Here is a 17,031-nt window from a genome sequence, read left to right as displayed (position 1 = left end):
TCTTGCTACCCAAAGTGCAAAGGGCATCAGTTGCTCCTCCAACCCCCCCCCCCCGCCCAGCAGACCACGTTGTCCAGCCAGCCCCCGGGCCTCCCTGGGGTGCCCAGCACAAAAGTGCAGACACCCACCGGACCCTCAGTCTCAGTTTTCGGAGGTTTTTGCCACTCTAAGGACCCGCAGGCCAGCTGGGCCTTCGGGCAGGACAGAGAGCCCCGGAATCCGACGTGGAGAGCTGCGTGTACGTCCCCATCAGGAGGCGGTCCCCACCTCCGCGGCTCTCCCCTTGCGGGGAGCGGCAGCCCAGCCGGCAGCCGCAGGGCCTCAGGGAAGACACCAGGCTGGGCCCCCGCGGCACAGCGGGGGCACGTCCCCCGCACTCACGCGACTTAGGGACGGCTGCTGGAGACTGCTGCGGCCACCCTGCTGCCGGGTTTCTGGAGGGCTTCCTGGAAGCAGCGTCCACACCAAGCCCTTGGAAGGCCCAGGCGACGGAGGAGCCGGTCAGGCAGGGGCCGAGGACGGTGAGAGGCCGGGCGGGAAGGAGCGTGTCAGGCAGGGGCAGAGGACGGTGACCGGCCGGGCGGGGAGGAGCCGGTCAGGCGGGGGCCCAGGACAGTGACGGGCCTGGCCGGGGAGGAGTGCGTCAGGCAGGGGCAGAGGAGACGGGCTGGGTAAGGGTTAGGGTTACAGTTAGGGCACAATTCACAATCCCAAAGACGTGGAAGCGACCCGAGTGCCCATCCATCCAGGAGTGCATCAATAAAATGTGGCGCGTGGACACCACGGAGTGCCATTCGGCTGTGAGGAGCAGCGGTGAGAGGGCGCCTCTCGTGTTCTCCTGGCCAGAGCTGGAACCCGTTCCAGGAAGCCAAGTATCCCAAGAATGGACACACGAGCACCACGTGAGCGCGCTCACCAGCAAATTGGTACGAACGGATGGACGCCTAAGTGGACAGAGAGGAATCACCTTCATCGGGTGGGTGTCGGGCGGGCGGGTGGGGGGAGGGGAGGGGCATACACATCCATTAGGCATGGGGTGGGTGCGCACCGACTGGGGGATGGGCGCACTTGAAGCTCTGACCCGAGGGGGGAGGCTTGGAGAGGGCAAGGCACCCGACCTTAACATTGGTACCCCCACAATACGCTGGAACAACATGAGAGGTATATGAATAAGAACACAGGGGGGGCCGGGCGCGGTGGCTCACGCCTGTAATCCTAGCTCTCTGGGAGGCCGAGGCGGGCGGATTGCTCCAGGTCAGGAGTTCGAAACCAGCCTGAGCAAGAGCGAGACCCCGTCTCTACTAAAAATAGAAAGAAATTAATTGGCCAACTAATATATATAGAAAAACACAGCCGGGCGTGGTGGTGCATGCCTGTAGTCCCAACTACTCGGGAGGCTGAGGCAGCAGGATTGCTTGAGCCCGGAGATTGAGGTTGCTGTGAGCTAGGCTGACGCCATGGCACTCACTCTAGCCTGGGCAGCAAAACGAGACTCTGTCTCAAAAAAAAAAAAAAAAGAACACAGGGGGGAGGGCGGCACGGGCAACACATGTCACCTGAATACTTGTACTCCCATCATCTGCTTGAAAAGAGAGAGAAAAGAAAATGCAATCCTAGAGGTAAGAGACACTTTTTAAAAATAATGAATCCGAAGAGAAAAGTAAAAGGAGGCCTGTGGAGCAGGTCTGGGTGTGACTCCGGATCCCCCAACATCAGGTGCCACCACCAAAGATTCCTGCGTGTAGCCCATAGAACCCCAAAAGCAACGGGACGAGTTCTGGTCACATACTCCCTCAAAATGACATCCTGGCCTTCTTCTGGAACTCCCTCCCCTCTCAGACTCTCAAGGTTTCCTCCAGCGTGTCGGTTCCCACAGAGCAGACCTTTGGTCTGAGACCTGACAGTCCAGATGCCACGCATGCTGCCGCGTGGCGGCGGTGTCGCGGCTTGGGACAAGAGGAGGCCCCACGGTGCGGGCTGGGGCGCCAGGCACCGCGCGGGCGCTGAGGGTGGGGGTGACCCCCACCCCGGGCCGCCGCCTCGCTCCCAGAAAGGGGACAGAACAAGAGGCAAGAAAAAAAAAAAAAAAAAAAGCAGCAGCCTGTGGCACCCGGTATTCCCAGGCGGTCTCCCATCCAAGTACTAACCAGGCCCGACCCTGCTTAGCTTCCGAGACCAGACGAGATCGGGGGCGTTCAGGGTGGTGTGGCCCTAGACGGCGGCGGAGGGCGCCCCTGCCCCGCTCGAGAAGCCGAGCCTCTCTGCGCTTCCCCGCCGCCGCCTCCCGCCCCAGGCCCCGCGCCGGGCGGGGCCGGGCCGGCCGGGTCCCGCGGGCTGCCAGGGACGGGGGTGATGGGCGGGGCGGGGCGGGGGGCTGTCTCTCTATACACACACACACACACTCACACTCACTCACACTCACACAAGATGCGCCTCCACGGCTGGACTCGCCAAGGTGGAGCCCTCCCAGCCCCCCTCGTCTCCTCGCCCGGCCTCCTTCACCTACCCGCTGCCCACCCCCAGCGCGTCGCTGCCGCTGACTGCGCACGCGCGGGACGCTCGCCCTTTGACCCCAGCCAGGGGCCGCCCTCCCCCACAACCCCTTTCAGCTGCGCCCCCCCCTCGCCCTGTGGGTGGGCTGCCGCCTATTCCCCCGGGCCAGGGCTGGGGCACAGCCAGTGTATGGGGCGTCTCTCTCTGGGGATGTGTCCCATGGGTGGGGTGGGGTGGCGTGGTTTGGGGGGCGCTGAAGAAATCAGTCCCCTCCATCTCCTACCTCTGGAAAACGCCCAAGCCCGTGGAGAACTGCCGGCACCGCTTCGTGGGGGCCGGGACCCTCCTCCGTGTCCTCCTGTGGCCCAGTCCAAGGGGCCTGGGCCTGGCCGGGGCTGCTTTGGACCCCGACCACCCTGGCGTGTGGACTCGCTAAAAATCAGCTATTAGATATTGGATTCCAGCTTCCTGGAGGTCATTTCACTAATGAGTGCACCGGAAAGAGTTTCCTAATCCATCTGTGAGGGTGGCAACTGAAGGAGAATTTTAAAGCTGACAGAATAGGCGAGGGAAGGCATAGGAGATTTCCACACCCAGCAAGGAAGACTTTCCCGAAATGGAAGAAAGAAACGAGCAAACAGAGACACCGGTAGCCCGCCCGGAAAAGAGTCTGCCCCCGAGAGAAAGCACCCTGACCAGGTTCACCCGTGGGTGGGTGGCGAGCTAGCGGCATTCAGAAGAGCGAGGCCCGCAGTCTGTGCGGAAGACACCTGCACTCGGGTGTGTGTGGCGGCGCGATTCCCAAGCAGCTCTAGATGTTAAACCAAGGAGAAGCCAGGGAGTTCCCAACGCCCCAGGTGTCCTCAGCCCACGACTGGCTGCTGTGGGAATGCGAAGCCCGGCTCCTTGTCTCAGAGCGGGGTTCCCAGGAGGATCAGGCTGAAGCTGGGACTTGGCCTCAAAGTGTCCCCTCGCATGGCCACCCCCTTCCCCTTCCTGCTCCTCTACTCCTGGTGCCCCTCCATCCAGGGGCCAGACCTTAAAGAGTCACCGCAAGAGAATCCTGGTCCCAAAGGAGCCTTCTGGGGGACCGGTGCTGAGAGAGGTTGTGGGCATGGCCCGCTGGGGCTCTGCCCGACCCAGGGCTGAGAGATGCCACCTCCCAGCTCTGGGTCCCTGCAGGAAGTGTTGGCAAGCACAGGGCCGGTCCTCCAAAGGCCCAGGTGCAGGGAGCCCAGGCCAAGCAGCCTGTGGAAGAAGCCACTTGCCGTGCCACCCCGGGAACAGGACTGCAGGCCCCGGCCCTTCCCACCTCCTCCTCCTCCTCCTCCTCCTCCCCCCCCGCCCCGCCCCCACAGGGCACAGGGCTCAGAGACACCTCAGACTCTTGCTACCCAAAGTGCAAAGGGCATCAGTTGCTCCTCCAACCCCCCCCCCCCGCCCAGCAGACCACGTTGTCCAGCCAGCCCCCGGGCCTCCCTGGGGTGCCCAGCACAAAAGTGCAGACACCCACCGGACCCTCAGTCTCAGTTTTCGGAGGTTTTTGCCACTCTAAGGACCCGCAGGCCAGCTGGGCCTTCGGGCAGGACAGAGAGCCCCGGAATCCGACGTGGAGAGCTGCGTGTACGTCCCCATCAGGAGGCGGTCCCCACCTCCGCGGCTCTCCCCTTGCGGGGAGCGGCAGCCCAGCCGGCAGCCGCAGGGCCTCAGGGAAGACACCAGGCTGGGCCCCCGCGGCACAGCGGGGGCACGTCCCCCGCACTCACGCGACTTAGGGACGGCTGCTGGAGACTGCTGCGGCCACCCTGCTGCCGGGTTTCTGGAGGGCTTCCTGGAAGCAGCGTCCACACCAAGCCCTTGGAAGGCCCAGGCGACGGAGGAGCCGGTCAGGCAGGGGCCGAGGACGGTGAGAGGCCGGGCGGGAAGGAGCGTGTCAGGCAGGGGCAGAGGACGGTGACCGGCCGGGCGGGGAGGAGCCGGTCAGGCGGGGGCCCAGGACAGTGACGGGCCTGGCCGGGGAGGAGTGCGTCAGGCAGGGGCAGAGGAGACGGGCTGGGTAAGGGTTAGGGTTACAGTTAGGGCACAATTCACAATCCCAAAGACGTGGAAGCGACCCGAGTGCCCATCCATCCAGGAGTGCATCAATAAAATGTGGCGCGTGGACACCACGGAGTGCCATTCGGCTGTGAGGAGCAGCGGTGAGAGGGCGCCTCTCGTGTTCTCCTGGCCAGAGCTGGAACCCGTTCCAGGAAGCCAAGTATCCCAAGAATGGACACACGAGCACCACGTGAGCGCGCTCACCAGCAAATTGGTACGAACGGATGGACGCCTAAGTGGACAGAGAGGAATCACCTTCATCGGGTGGGTGTCGGGCGGGCGGGTGGGGGGAGGGGAGGGGCATACACATCCATTAGGCATGGGGTGGGTGCGCACCGACTGGGGGATGGGCGCACTTGAAGCTCTGACCCGAGGGGGGAGGCTTGGAGAGGGCAAGGCACCCGACCTTAACATTGGTACCCCCACAATACGCTGGAACAACATGAGAGGTATATGAATAAGAACACAGGGGGGGCCGGGCGCGGTGGCTCACGCCTGTAATCCTAGCTCTCTGGGAGGCCGAGGCGGGCGGATTGCTCCAGGTCAGGAGTTCGAAACCAGCCTGAGCAAGAGCGAGACCCCGTCTCTACTAAAAATAGAAAGAAATTAATTGGCCAACTAATATATATAGAAAAACACAGCCGGGCGTGGTGGTGCATGCCTGTAGTCCCAACTACTCGGGAGGCTGAGGCAGCAGGATTGCTTGAGCCCGGAGATTGAGGTTGCTGTGAGCTAGGCTGACGCCATGGCACTCACTCTAGCCTGGGCAGCAAAACGAGACTCTGTCTCAAAAAAAAAAAAAAAAGAACACAGGGGGGAGGGCGGCACGGGCAACACATGTCACCTGAATACTTGTACTCCCATCATCTGCTTGAAAAGAGAGAGAAAAGAAAATGCAATCCTAGAGGTAAGAGACACTTTTTAAAAATAATGAATCCGAAGAGAAAAGTAAAAGGAGGCCTGTGGAGCAGGTCTGGGTGTGACTCCGGATCCCCCAACATCAGGTGCCACCACCAAAGATTCCTGCGTGTAGCCCATAGAACCCCAAAAGCAACGGGACGAGTTCTGGTCACATACTCCCTCAAAATGACATCCTGGCCTTCTTCTGGAACTCCCTCCCCTCTCAGACTCTCAAGGTTTCCTCCAGCGTGTCGGTTCCCACAGAGCAGACCTTTGGTCTGAGACCTGACAGTCCAGATGCCACGCATGCTGCCGCGTGGCGGCGGTGTCGCGGCTTGGGACAAGAGGAGGCCCCACGGTGCGGGCTGGGGCGCCAGGCACCGCGCGGGCGCTGAGGGTGGGGGTGACCCCCACCCCGGGCCGCCGCCTCGCTCCCAGAAAGGGGACAGAACAAGAGGCAAGAAAAAAAAAAAAAAAAAAAGCAGCAGCCTGTGGCACCCGGTATTCCCAGGCGGTCTCCCATCCAAGTACTAACCAGGCCCGACCCTGCTTAGCTTCCGAGACCAGACGAGATCGGGGGCGTTCAGGGTGGTGTGGCCCTAGACGGCGGCGGAGGGCGCCCCTGCCCCGCTCGAGAAGCCGAGCCTCTCTGCGCTTCCCCGCCGCCGCCTCCCGCCCCAGGCCCCGCGCCGGGCGGGGCCGGGCCGGCCGGGTCCCGCGGGCTGCCAGGGACGGGGGTGATGGGCGGGGCGGGGCGGGGGGCTGTCTCTCTATACACACACACACACACTCACACTCACTCACACTCACACAAGATGCGCCTCCACGGCTGGACTCGCCAAGGTGGAGCCCTCCCAGCCCCCCTCGTCTCCTCGCCCGGCCTCCTTCACCTACCCGCTGCCCACCCCCAGCGCGTCGCTGCCGCTGACTGCGCACGCGCGGGACGCTCGCCCTTTGACCCCAGCCAGGGGCCGCCCTCCCCCACAACCCCTTTCAGCTGCGCCCCCCCTCGCCCTGTGGGTGGGCTGCCGCCTATTCCCCCGGGCCAGGGCTGGGGCACAGCCAGTGTATGGGGCGTGTCTCTCTGGGGATGTGTCCCATGGGTGGGGTGGGGTGGCGTGGTTTGGGGGGCGCTGAAGAAATCAGTCCCCTCCATCTCCTACCTCTGGAAAACGCCCAAGCCCGTGGAGAACTGCCGGCACCGCTTCGTGGGGGCCGGGACCCTCCTCCGTGTCCTCCTGTGGCCCAGTCCAAGGGGCCTGGGCCTGGCCGGGGCTGCTTTGGACCCCGACCACCCTGGCGTGTGGACTCGCTAAAAATCGGCCATTAGATATTGGATTCCAGCTTCCTGGAGGTCATTTCACTAATGAGTGCACCGGAAAGAGTTTCCTAATCCATCTGTGAGGGTGGCAACTGAAGGAGAATTTTAAAGCTGACAGAATAGGCGAGGGAAGGCATAGGAGATTTCCACACCCAGCAAGGAAGACTTTCCCGAAATGGAAGAAAGAAACGAGCAAACAGAGACACCGGTAGCCCGCCCGGAAAAGAGTCTGCCCCTGAGAGAAAGCACCCTGACCAGGTTCACCCGTGGGTGGGTGGCGAGCTAGCGGCATTCAGAAGAGCGAGGCCCGCAGTCTGTGCGGAAGACACCTGCACTCGGGTGTGTGTGGCGGCGCGATTCCCAAGCAGCTCTAGATGTTAAACTAATGAGGAGAAGCCAGGGAGTTCCCAACGCCCCAGGTGTCCTCAGCCCACGACTGGCTGCTGTGGGAATGCGAAGCCCGGCTCCTTGTCTCAGAGCGGGGTTCCCAGGAGGATCAGGCTGAAGCTGGGACTTGGCCTCAAAGTGTCCCCTCGCATGGCCACCCCCTTCCCCTTCCTGCTCCTCTACTCCTGGTGCCCCTCCATCCAGGGGCCAGACCTTAAAGAGTCACCGCAAGAGAATCCTGGTCCCAAAGGAGCCTTCTGGGGGACCGGTGCTGAGAGAGGTTGTGGGCATGGCCCGCTGGGGCTCTGCCCGACCCAGGGCTGAGAGATGCCACCTCCCAGCTCTGGGTCCCTGCAGGAAGTGTTGGCAAGCACAGGGCCGGTCCTCGAAAGGCCCAGGTGCAGGGAGCCCAGGCCAAGCAGCCTGTGGAAGAAGCCACTTGCCGTGCCACCCCGGGAACAGGACTGCAGGCCCCGGCCCTTCCCACCTCCTCCTCCTCCTCCTCCTCCTCCCCCCCGCCCCGCCCCCACAGGGCACAGGGCTCAGAGACACCTCAGACTCTTGCTACCCAAAGTGCAAAGGGCATCAGTTGCTCCTCCAACCCCCCCCCCCCGCCCAGCAGACCACGTTGTCCAGCCAGCCCCCGGGCCTCCCTGGGGTGCCCAGCACAAAAGTGCAGACACCCACCGGACCCTCAGTCTCAGTTTTCGGAGGTTTTTGCCACTCTAAGGACCCGCAGGCCAGCTGGGCCTTCGGGCAGGACAGAGAGCCCCGGAATCCGACGTGGAGAGCTGCGTGTACGTCCCCATCAGGAGGCGGTCCCCACCTCCGCGGCTCTCCCCTTGCGGGGAGCGGCAGCCCAGCCGGCAGCCGCAGGGCCTCAGGGAAGACACCAGGCTGGGCCCCCGCGGCACAGCGGGGGCACGTCCCCCGCACTCACGCGACTTAGGGACGGCTGCTGGAGACTGCTGCGGCCACCCTGCTGCCGGGTTTCCGGAGGGCTTCCTGGAAGCAGCGTCCACACCAAGCCCTTGGAAGGCCCAGGCGACGGAGGAGCCGGTCAGGCAGGGGCCGAGGACGGTGAGAGGCCGGGCGGGAAGGAGCGTGTCAGGCAGGGGCAGAGGACGGTGACCGGCCGGGCGGGGAGGAGCCGGTCAGGCGGGGGCCCAGGACAGTGACGGGCCTGGCCGGGGAGGAGTGCGTCAGGCAGGGGCAGAGGAGACGGGCTGGGTAAGGGTTAGGGTTACAGTTAGGGCACAATTCACAATCCCAAAGACGTGGAAGCGACCCGAGTGCCCATCCATCCAGGAGTGCATCAATAAAATGTGGCGCGTGGACACCACGGAGTGCCATTCGGCTGTGAGGAGCAGCGGTGAGAGGGCGCCTCTCGTGTTCTCCTGGCCAGAGCTGGAACCCGTTCCAGTAAGCCAAGTATCCCAAGAATGAACACACGAGCACCACGTGAGCGCGCTCACCAGCAAATTGGTACGAACGGATGGACGCCTAAGTGGACAGAGAGGAATCACCTTCATCGGGTGGGTGTTGGGCGGGCGGGTGGGGGGAGGGGAGGGGCATACACATCCATTAGGCATGGGGTGGGTGCGCACCGACTGGGGGATGGGCGCACTTGAAGCTCTGACCCGAGGGGGGAGGCTTGGAGAGGGCAAGGCACCCGACCTTAACATTGGTACCCCCACAATACGCTGGAACAACATGAGAGGTATATGAATAAGAACACAGGGGGGGCCGGGCGCGGTGGCTCACGCCTGTAATCCTAGCTCTCTGGGAGGCCGAGGCGGGCGGATTGCTCCAGGTCAGGAGTTCGAAACCAGCCTGAGCAAGAGCGAGACCCCGTCTCTACTAAAAATAGAAAGAAATTAATTGGCCAACTAATATATATAGAAAAACACAGCCGGGCGTGGTGGTGCATGCCTGTAGTCCCAACTACTCGGGAGGCTGAGGCAGCAGGATTGCTTGAGCCCGGAGATTGAGGTTGCTGTGAGCTAGGCTGACGCCATGGCACTCACTCTAGCCTGGGCAGCAAAACGAGACTCTGTCTCAAAAAAAAAAAAAAAAGAACACAGGGGGGAGGGCGGCACGGGCAACACATGTCACCTGAATACTTGTACTCCCATCATCTGCTTGAAAAGAGAGAGAAAAGAAAATGCAATCCTAGAGGTAAGAGACACTTTTTAAAAATAATGAATCCGAAGAGAAAAGTAAAAGGAGGCCTGTGGAGCAGGTCTGGGTGTGACTCCGGATCCCCCAACATCAGGTGCCACCACCAAAGATTCCTGCGTGTAGCCCATAGAACCCCAAAAGCAACGGGACGAGTTCTGGTCACATACTCCCTCAAAATGACATCCTGGCCTTCTTCTGGAACTCCCTCCCCTCTCAGACTCTCAAGGTTTCCTCCAGTGTGTCGGTTCCCACAGAGCAGACCTTTGGTCTGAGACCTGACAGTCCAGATGCCACGCATGCTGCCGCGTGGCGGCGGTGTCGCGGCTTGGGACAAGAGGAGGCCCCACGGTGCGGGCTGGGGCGCCAGGCACCGCGCGGGCGCTGAGGGTGGGGGTGACCCCCACCCCGGGCCGCCGCCTCGCTCCAAGAAAGGGGACAGAACAAGAGGCAAGAAAAAAAAAAAAAAAAGCAGCAGCCTGTGGCACCCGGTATTCCCAGGCGGTCTCCCATCCAAGTACTAACCAGGCCCGACCCTGCTTAGCTTCCGAGACCAGACGAGATCGGGGGCGTTCAGGGTGGTGTGGCCCTAGACGGCGGCGGAGGGCGCCCCTGCCCCGCTCGAGAAGCCGAGCCTCTCTGGGCTTCCCCGCCGCCGCCTCCCGCCCCAGGCCCCGCGCCGGGCGGGGCCGGGCCGGCCGGGTCCCGCGGGCTCCCAGGGACGGGGGTGATGGGCGGGGCGGGGCGGGGCGGGGTGGGGGGCTGTCTCTCTATACACACACACACACACTCACACTCACTCACACTCACACAAGATGCGCCTCCACGGCTGGACTCGCCAAGGTGGAGCCCTCCCAGCCCCCCTCGTCTCCTCGCCCGGCCTCCTTCACCTACCCGCTGCCCACCCCCAGCGCGTCGCTGCCGCTGACTGCGCACGCGCGGGACGCTCGCCCTTTGACCCCAGCCAGGGGCCGCCCTCCCCCACAACCCCTTTCAGCTGCGCCCCCCCCTCGCCCTGTGGGTGGGCTGCCGCCTATTCCCCCGGGCCAGGGCTGGGGCACAGCCAGTGTATGGGGCGTCTCTCTCTGGGGATGTGTCCCATGGGTGGGGTGGGGTGGCGTGGTTTGGGGGGCGCTGAAGAAATCAGTCCCCTCCATCTCCTACCTCTGGAAAACGCCCAAGCCCGTGGAGAACTGCCGGCACCGCTTCGTGGGGGCCGGGACCCTCCTCCGTGTCCTCCTGTGGCCCAGTCCAAGGGGCCTGGGCCTGGCCGGGGCTGCTTTGGACCCCGACCACCCTGGCGTGTGGACTCGCTAAAAATCAGCTATTAGATATTGGATTCCAGCTTCCTGGAGGTCATTTCACTAATGAGTGCACCGGAAAGAGTTTCCTAATCCATCTGTGAGGGTGGCAACTGAAGGAGAATTTTAAAGCTGACAGAATAGGCGAGGGAAGGCATAGGAGATTTCCACACCCAGCAAGGAAGACTTTCCCGAAATGGAAGAAAGAAACGAGCAAACAGAGACACCGGTAGCCCGCCCGGAAAAGAGTCTGCCCCCGAGAGAAAGCACCCTGACCAGGTTCACCCGTGGGTGGGTGGCGAGCTAGCGGCATTCAGAAGAGCGAGGCCCGCAGTCTGTGCGGAAGACACCTGCACTCGGGTGTGTGTGGCGGCGCGATTCCCAAGCAGCTCTAGATGTTAAACCAAGGAGAAGCCAGGGAGTTCCCAACGCCCCAGGTGTCCTCAGCCCACGACTGGCTGCTGTGGGAATGCGAAGCCCGGCTCCTTGTCTCAGAGCGGGGTTCCCAGGAGGATCAGGCTGAAGCTGGGACTTGGCCTCAAAGTGTCCCCTCGCATGGCCACCCCCTTCCCCTTCCTGCTCCTCTACTCCTGGTGCCCCTCCATCCAGGGGCCAGACCTTAAAGAGTCACCGCAAGAGAATCCTGGTCCCAAAGGAGCCTTCTGGGGGACCGGTGCTGAGAGAGGTTGTGGGCATGGCCCGCTGGGGCTCTGCCCGACCCAGGGCTGAGAGATGCCACCTCCCAGCTCTGGGTCCCTGCAGGAAGTGTTGGCAAGCACAGGGCCGGTCCTCCAAAGGCCCAGGTGCAGGGAGCCCAGGCCAAGCAGCCTGTGGAAGAAGCCACTTGCCGTGCCACCCCGGGAACAGGACTGCAGGCCCCGGCCCTTCCCACCTCCTCCTCCTCCTCCTCCTCCTCCCCCCCGCCCCGCCCCCACAGGGCACAGGGCTCAGAGACACCTCAGACTCTTGCTACCCAAAGTGCAAAGGGCATCAGTTGCTCCTCCAACCCCCCCCCCCCCCCCGCCCAGCAGACCACGTTGTCCAGCCAGCCCCCGGGCCTCCCTGGGGTGCCCAGCACAAAAGTGCAGACACCCACCGGACCCTCAGTCTCAGTTTTCGGAGGTTTTTGCCACTCTAAGGACCCGCAGGCCAGCTGGGCCTTCGGGCAGGACAGAGAGCCCCGGAATCCGACGTGGAGAGCTGCGTGTACGTCCCCATCAGGAGGCGGTCCCCACCTCCGCGGCTCTCCCCTTGCGGGGAGCGGCAGCCCAGCCGGCAGCCGCAGGGCCTCAGGGAAGACACCAGGCTGGGCCCCCGCGGCACAGCGGGGGCACGTCCCCCGCACTCACGCGACTTAGGGACGGCTGCTGGAGACTGCTGCGGCCACCCTGCTGCCGGGTTTCTGGAGGGCTTCCTGGAAGCAGCGTCCACACCAAGCCCTTGGAAGGCCCAGGCGACGGAGGAGCCGGTCAGGCAGGGGCCGAGGACGGTGAGAGGCCGGGCGGGAAGGAGCGTGTCAGGCAGGGGCAGAGGACGGTGACCGGCCGGGCGGGGAGGAGCCGGTCAGGCGGGGGCCCAGGACAGTGACGGGCCTGGCCGGGGAGGAGTGCGTCAGGCAGGGGCAGAGGAGACGGGCTGGGTAAGGGTTAGGGTTACAGTTAGGGCACAATTCACAATCCCAAAGACGTGGAAGCGACCCGAGTGCCCATCCATCCAGGAGTGCATCAATAAAATGTGGCTCGTGGACACCACGGAGTGCCATTCGGCTGTGAGGAGCAGCGGTGAGAGGGCGCCTCTCGTGTTCTCCTGGCCAGAGCTGGAACCCGTTCCAGGAAGCCAAGTATCCCAAGAATGGACACACGAGCACCACGTGAGCGCGCTCACCAGCAAATTGGTACGAACGGATGGACGCCTAAGTGGACAGAGAGGAATCACCTTCATCGGGTGGGTGTCGGGCGGGCGGGTGGGGGGAGGGGAGGGGCATACACATCCATTAGGCATGGGGTGGGTGCGCACCGACTGGGGGATGGGCGCACTTGAAGCTCTGACCCGAGGGGGGAGGCTTGGAGAGGGCAAGGCACCCGACCTTAACATTGGTACCCCCACAATACGCTGGAACAACATGAGAGGTATATGAATAAGAACACAGGGGGGGCCGGGCGCGGTGGCTCACGCCTGTAATCCTAGCTCTCTGGGAGGCCGAGGCGGGCGGATTGCTCCAGGTCAGGAGTTCGAAACCAGCCTGAGCAAGAGCGAGACCCCGTCTCTACTAAAAATAGAAAGAAATTAATTGGCCAACTAATATATATAAAAAAACACAGCCGGGCGTGGTGGTGCATGCCTGTAGTCCCAACTACTCGGGAGGCTGAGGCAGCAGGATTGCTTGAGCCCGGAGATTGAGGTTGCTGTGAGCTAGGCTGACGCCATGGCACTCACTCTAGCCTGGGCAGCAAAACGAGACTCTGTCTCAAAAAAAAAAAAAAAAGAACACAGGGGGGAGGGCGGCACGGGCAACACATGTCACCTGAATACTTGTACTCCCATCATCTGCTTGAAAAGAGAGAGAAAAGAAAATGCAATCCTAGAGGTAAGAGACACTTTTTAAAAATAATGAATCCGAAGAGAAAAGTAAAAGGAGGCCTGTGGAGCAGGTCTGGGTGTGACTCCGGATCCCCCAACATCAGGTGCCACCACCAAAGATTCCTGCGTGTAGCCCATAGAACCCCAAAAGCAACGGGACGAGTTCTGGTCACATACTCCCTCAAAATGACATCCTGGCCTTCTTCTGGAACTCCCTCCCCTCTCAGACTCTCAAGGTTTCCTCCAGTGTGTCGGTTCCCACAGAGCAGACCTTTGGTCTGAGACCTGACAGTCCAGATGCCACGCATGCTGCCGCGTGGCGGCGGTGTCGCGGCTTGGGACAAGAGGAGGCCCCACGGTGCGGGCTGGGGCGCCAGGCACCGCGCGGGCGCTGAGGGTGGGGGTGACCCCCACCCCGGGCCGCCGCCTCGCTCCAAGAAAGGGGACAGAACAAGAGGCAAGAAAAAAAAAAAAAAAAGCAGCAGCCTGTGGCACCCGGTATTCCCAGGCGGTCTCCCATCCAAGTACTAACCAGGCCCGACCCTGCTTAGCTTCCGAGACCAGACGAGATCGGGGGCGTTCAGGGTGGTGTGGCCCTAGACGGCGGCGGAGGGCGCCCCTGCCCCGCTCGAGAAGCCGAGCCTCTCTGGGCTTCCCCGCCGCCGCCTCCCGCCCCAGGCCCCGCGCCGGGCGGGGCCGGGCCGGCCGGGTCCCGCGGGCTCCCAGGGACGGGGGTGATGGGCGGGGCGGGGCGGGGCGGGGTGGGGGGCTGTCTCTCTATACACACACACACACACTCACACTCACTCACACTCACACAAGATGCGCCTCCACGGCTGGACTCGCCAAGGTGGAGCCCTCCCAGCCCCCCTCGTCTCCTCGCCCGGCCTCCTTCACCTACCCGCTGCCCACCCCCAGCGCGTCGCTGCCGCTGACTGCGCACGCGCGGGACGCTCGCCCTTTGACCCCAGCCAGGGGCCGCCCTCCCCCACAACCCCTTTCAGCTGCGCCCCCCCCTCGCCCTGTGGGTGGGCTGCCGCCTATTCCCCCGGGCCAGGGCTGGGGCACAGCCAGTGTATGGGGCGTCTCTCTCTGGGGATGTGTCCCATGGGTGGGGTGGGGTGGCGTGGTTTGGGGGGCGCTGAAGAAATCAGTCCCCTCCATCTCCTACCTCTGGAAAACGCCCAAGCCCGTGGAGAACTGCCGGCACCGCTTCGTGGGGGCCGGGACCCTCCTCCGTGTCCTCCTGTGGCCCAGTCCAAGGGGCCTGGGCCTGGCCGGGGCTGCTTTGGACCCCGACCACCCTGGCGTGTGGACTCGCTAAAAATCAGCTATTAGATATTGGATTCCAGCTTCCTGGAGGTCATTTCACTAATGAGTGCACCGGAAAGAGTTTCCTAATCCATCTGTGAGGGTGGCAACTGAAGGAGAATTTTAAAGCTGACAGAATAGGCGAGGGAAGGCATAGGAGATTTCCACACCCAGCAAGGAAGACTTTCCCGAAATGGAAGAAAGAAACGAGCAAACAGAGACACCGGTAGCCCGCCCGGAAAAGAGTCTGCCCCCGAGAGAAAGCACCCTGACCAGGTTCACCCGTGGGTGGGTGGCGAGCTAGCGGCATTCAGAAGAGCGAGGCCCGCAGTCTGTGCGGAAGACACCTGCACTCGGGTGTGTGTGGCGGCGCGATTCCCAAGCAGCTCTAGATGTTAAACCAAGGAGAAGCCAGGGAGTTCCCAACGCCCCAGGTGTCCTCAGCCCACGACTGGCTGCTGTGGGAATGCGAAGCCCGGCTCCTTGTCTCAGAGCGGGGTTCCCAGGAGGATCAGGCTGAAGCTGGGACTTGGCCTCAAAGTGTCCCCTCGCATGGCCACCCCCTTCCCCTTCCTGCTCCTCTACTCCTGGTGCCCCTCCATCCAGGGGCCAGACCTTAAAGAGTCACCGCAAGAGAATCCTGGTCCCAAAGGAGCCTTCTGGGGGACCGGTGCTGAGAGAGGTTGTGGGCATGGCCCGCTGGGGCTCTGCCCGACCCAGGGCTGAGAGATGCCACCTCCCAGCTCTGGGTCCCTGCAGGAAGTGTTGGCAAGCACAGGGCCGGTCCTCCAAAGGCCCAGGTGCAGGGAGCCCAGGCCAAGCAGCCTGTGGAAGAAGCCACTTGCCGTGCCACCCCGGGAACAGGACTGCAGGCCCCGGCCCTTCCCACCTCCTCCTCCTCCTCCTCCTCCTCCCCCCCCGCCCCGCCCCCACAGGGCACAGGGCTCAGAGACACCTCAGACTCTTGCTACCCAAAGTGCAAAGGGCATCAGTTGCTCCTCCAACCCCCCCCCCCCGCCCAGCAGACCACGTTGTCCAGCCAGCCCCCGGGCCTCCCTGGGGTGCCCAGCACAAAAGTGCAGACACCCACCGGACCCTCAGTCTCAGTTTTCGGAGGTTTTTGCCACTCTAAGGACCCGCAGGCCAGCTGGGCCTTCGGGCAGGACAGAGAGCCCCGGAATCCGACGTGGAGAGCTGCGTGTACGTCCCCATCAGGAGGCGGTCCCCACCTCCGCGGCTCTCCCCTTGCGGGGAGCGGCAGCCCAGCCGGCAGCCGCAGGGCCTCAGGGAAGACACCAGGCTGGGCCCCCGCGGCACAGCGGGGGCACGTCCCCCGCACTCACGCGACTTAGGGACGGCTGCTGGAGACTGCTGCGGCCACCCTGCTGCCGGGTTTCTGGAGGGCTTCCTGGAAGCAGCGTCCACACCAAGCCCTTGGAAGGCCCAGGCGACGGAGGAGCCGGTCAGGCAGGGGCCGAGGACGGTGAGAGGCCGGGCGGGAAGGAGCGTGTCAGGCAGGGGCAGAGGACGGTGACCGGCCGGGCGGGGAGGAGCCGGTCAGGCGGGGGCCCAGGACAGTGACGGGCCTGGCCGGGGAGGAGTGCGTCAGGCAGGGGCAGAGGAGACGGGCTGGGTAAGGGTTAGGGTTACAGTTAGGGCACAATTCACAATCCCAAAGACGTGGAAGCGACCCGAGTGCCCATCCATCCAGGAGTGCATCAATAAAATGTGGCGCGTGGACACCACGGAGTGCCATTCGGCTGTGAGGAGCAGCGGTGAGAGGGCGCCTCTCGTGTTCTCCTGGCCAGAGCTGGAACCCGTTCCAGGAAGCCAAGTATCCCAAGAATGGACACACGAGCACCACGTGAGCGCGCTCACCAGCAAATTGGTACGAACGGATGGACGCCTAAGTGGACAGAGAGGAATCACCTTCATCGGGTGGGTGTCGGGCGGGCGGGTGGGGGGAGGGGAGGGGCATACACATCCATTAGGCATGGGGTGGGTGCGCACCGACTGGGGGATGGGCGCACTTGAAGCTCTGACCCGAGGGGGGAGGCTTGGAGAGGGCAAGGCACCCGACCTTAACATTGGTACCCCCACAATACGCTGGAACAACATGAGAGGTATATGAATAAGAACACAGGGGGGGCCGGGCGCGGTGGCTCACGCCTGTAATCCTAGCTCTCTGGGAGGCCGAGGCGGGCGGATTGCTCCAGGTCAGGAGTTCGAAACCAGCCTGAGCAAGAGCGAGACCCCGTCTCTACTAAAAATAGAAAGAAATTAATTGGCCAACTAATATATATAGAAAAACACAGCCGGGCGTGGTGGTGCATGCCTGTAGTCCCAACTACTCGGGAGGCTGAGGCAGCAGGATTGCTTGAGCCCGGAGATTGAGGTTGCTGTGAGCTAGGCTGACGCCATGGCACTCACTCTAGCCTGGGCAGCAAAACGAGACTCTGTCTC

At 63.1% G+C, this 17,031-nt stretch overlaps 4 non-coding genes across 4 annotated transcripts; all 4 read right to left on the bottom strand.

Moving 5' to 3' along the window:
* Window positions 1–2,098: 2,098 nt before the first annotated feature.
* On the bottom strand, window positions 2,099–2,217 carry LOC142873904 (5S ribosomal RNA). The gene has a single exon (XR_012921877.1). It is a non-coding gene; the product is annotated as a 5S ribosomal RNA (ribosomal RNA).
* Window positions 2,218–5,976: 3,759 nt separating this feature from the next.
* Window positions 5,977–6,095, bottom strand: LOC142873903 (5S ribosomal RNA). The gene has a single exon (XR_012921876.1). It is a non-coding gene; the product is annotated as a 5S ribosomal RNA (ribosomal RNA).
* A 3,757-nt stretch (window positions 6,096–9,852) lies between these two features.
* LOC142873902 (5S ribosomal RNA) lies at window positions 9,853–9,971 on the bottom strand. The gene has a single exon (XR_012921875.1). It is a non-coding gene; the product is annotated as a 5S ribosomal RNA (ribosomal RNA).
* A 3,769-nt stretch (window positions 9,972–13,740) lies between these two features.
* On the bottom strand, window positions 13,741–13,859 carry LOC142873900 (5S ribosomal RNA). Its single transcript, XR_012921873.1, has one exon. It is a non-coding gene; the product is annotated as a 5S ribosomal RNA (ribosomal RNA).
* Window positions 13,860–17,031: the final 3,172 nt, after the last annotated feature.

The sequence above is a fragment of the Microcebus murinus genome, chromosome 11, assembly GCF_040939455.1.
Source record: "Microcebus murinus isolate Inina chromosome 11, M.murinus_Inina_mat1.0, whole genome shotgun sequence".
Lineage (NCBI taxonomy): Eukaryota > Metazoa > Chordata > Mammalia > Primates > Cheirogaleidae > Microcebus > Microcebus murinus.
Note: the sequence above shows the minus strand (reverse complement) of the source record. Positions and strands in the feature narration are given on the sequence as shown.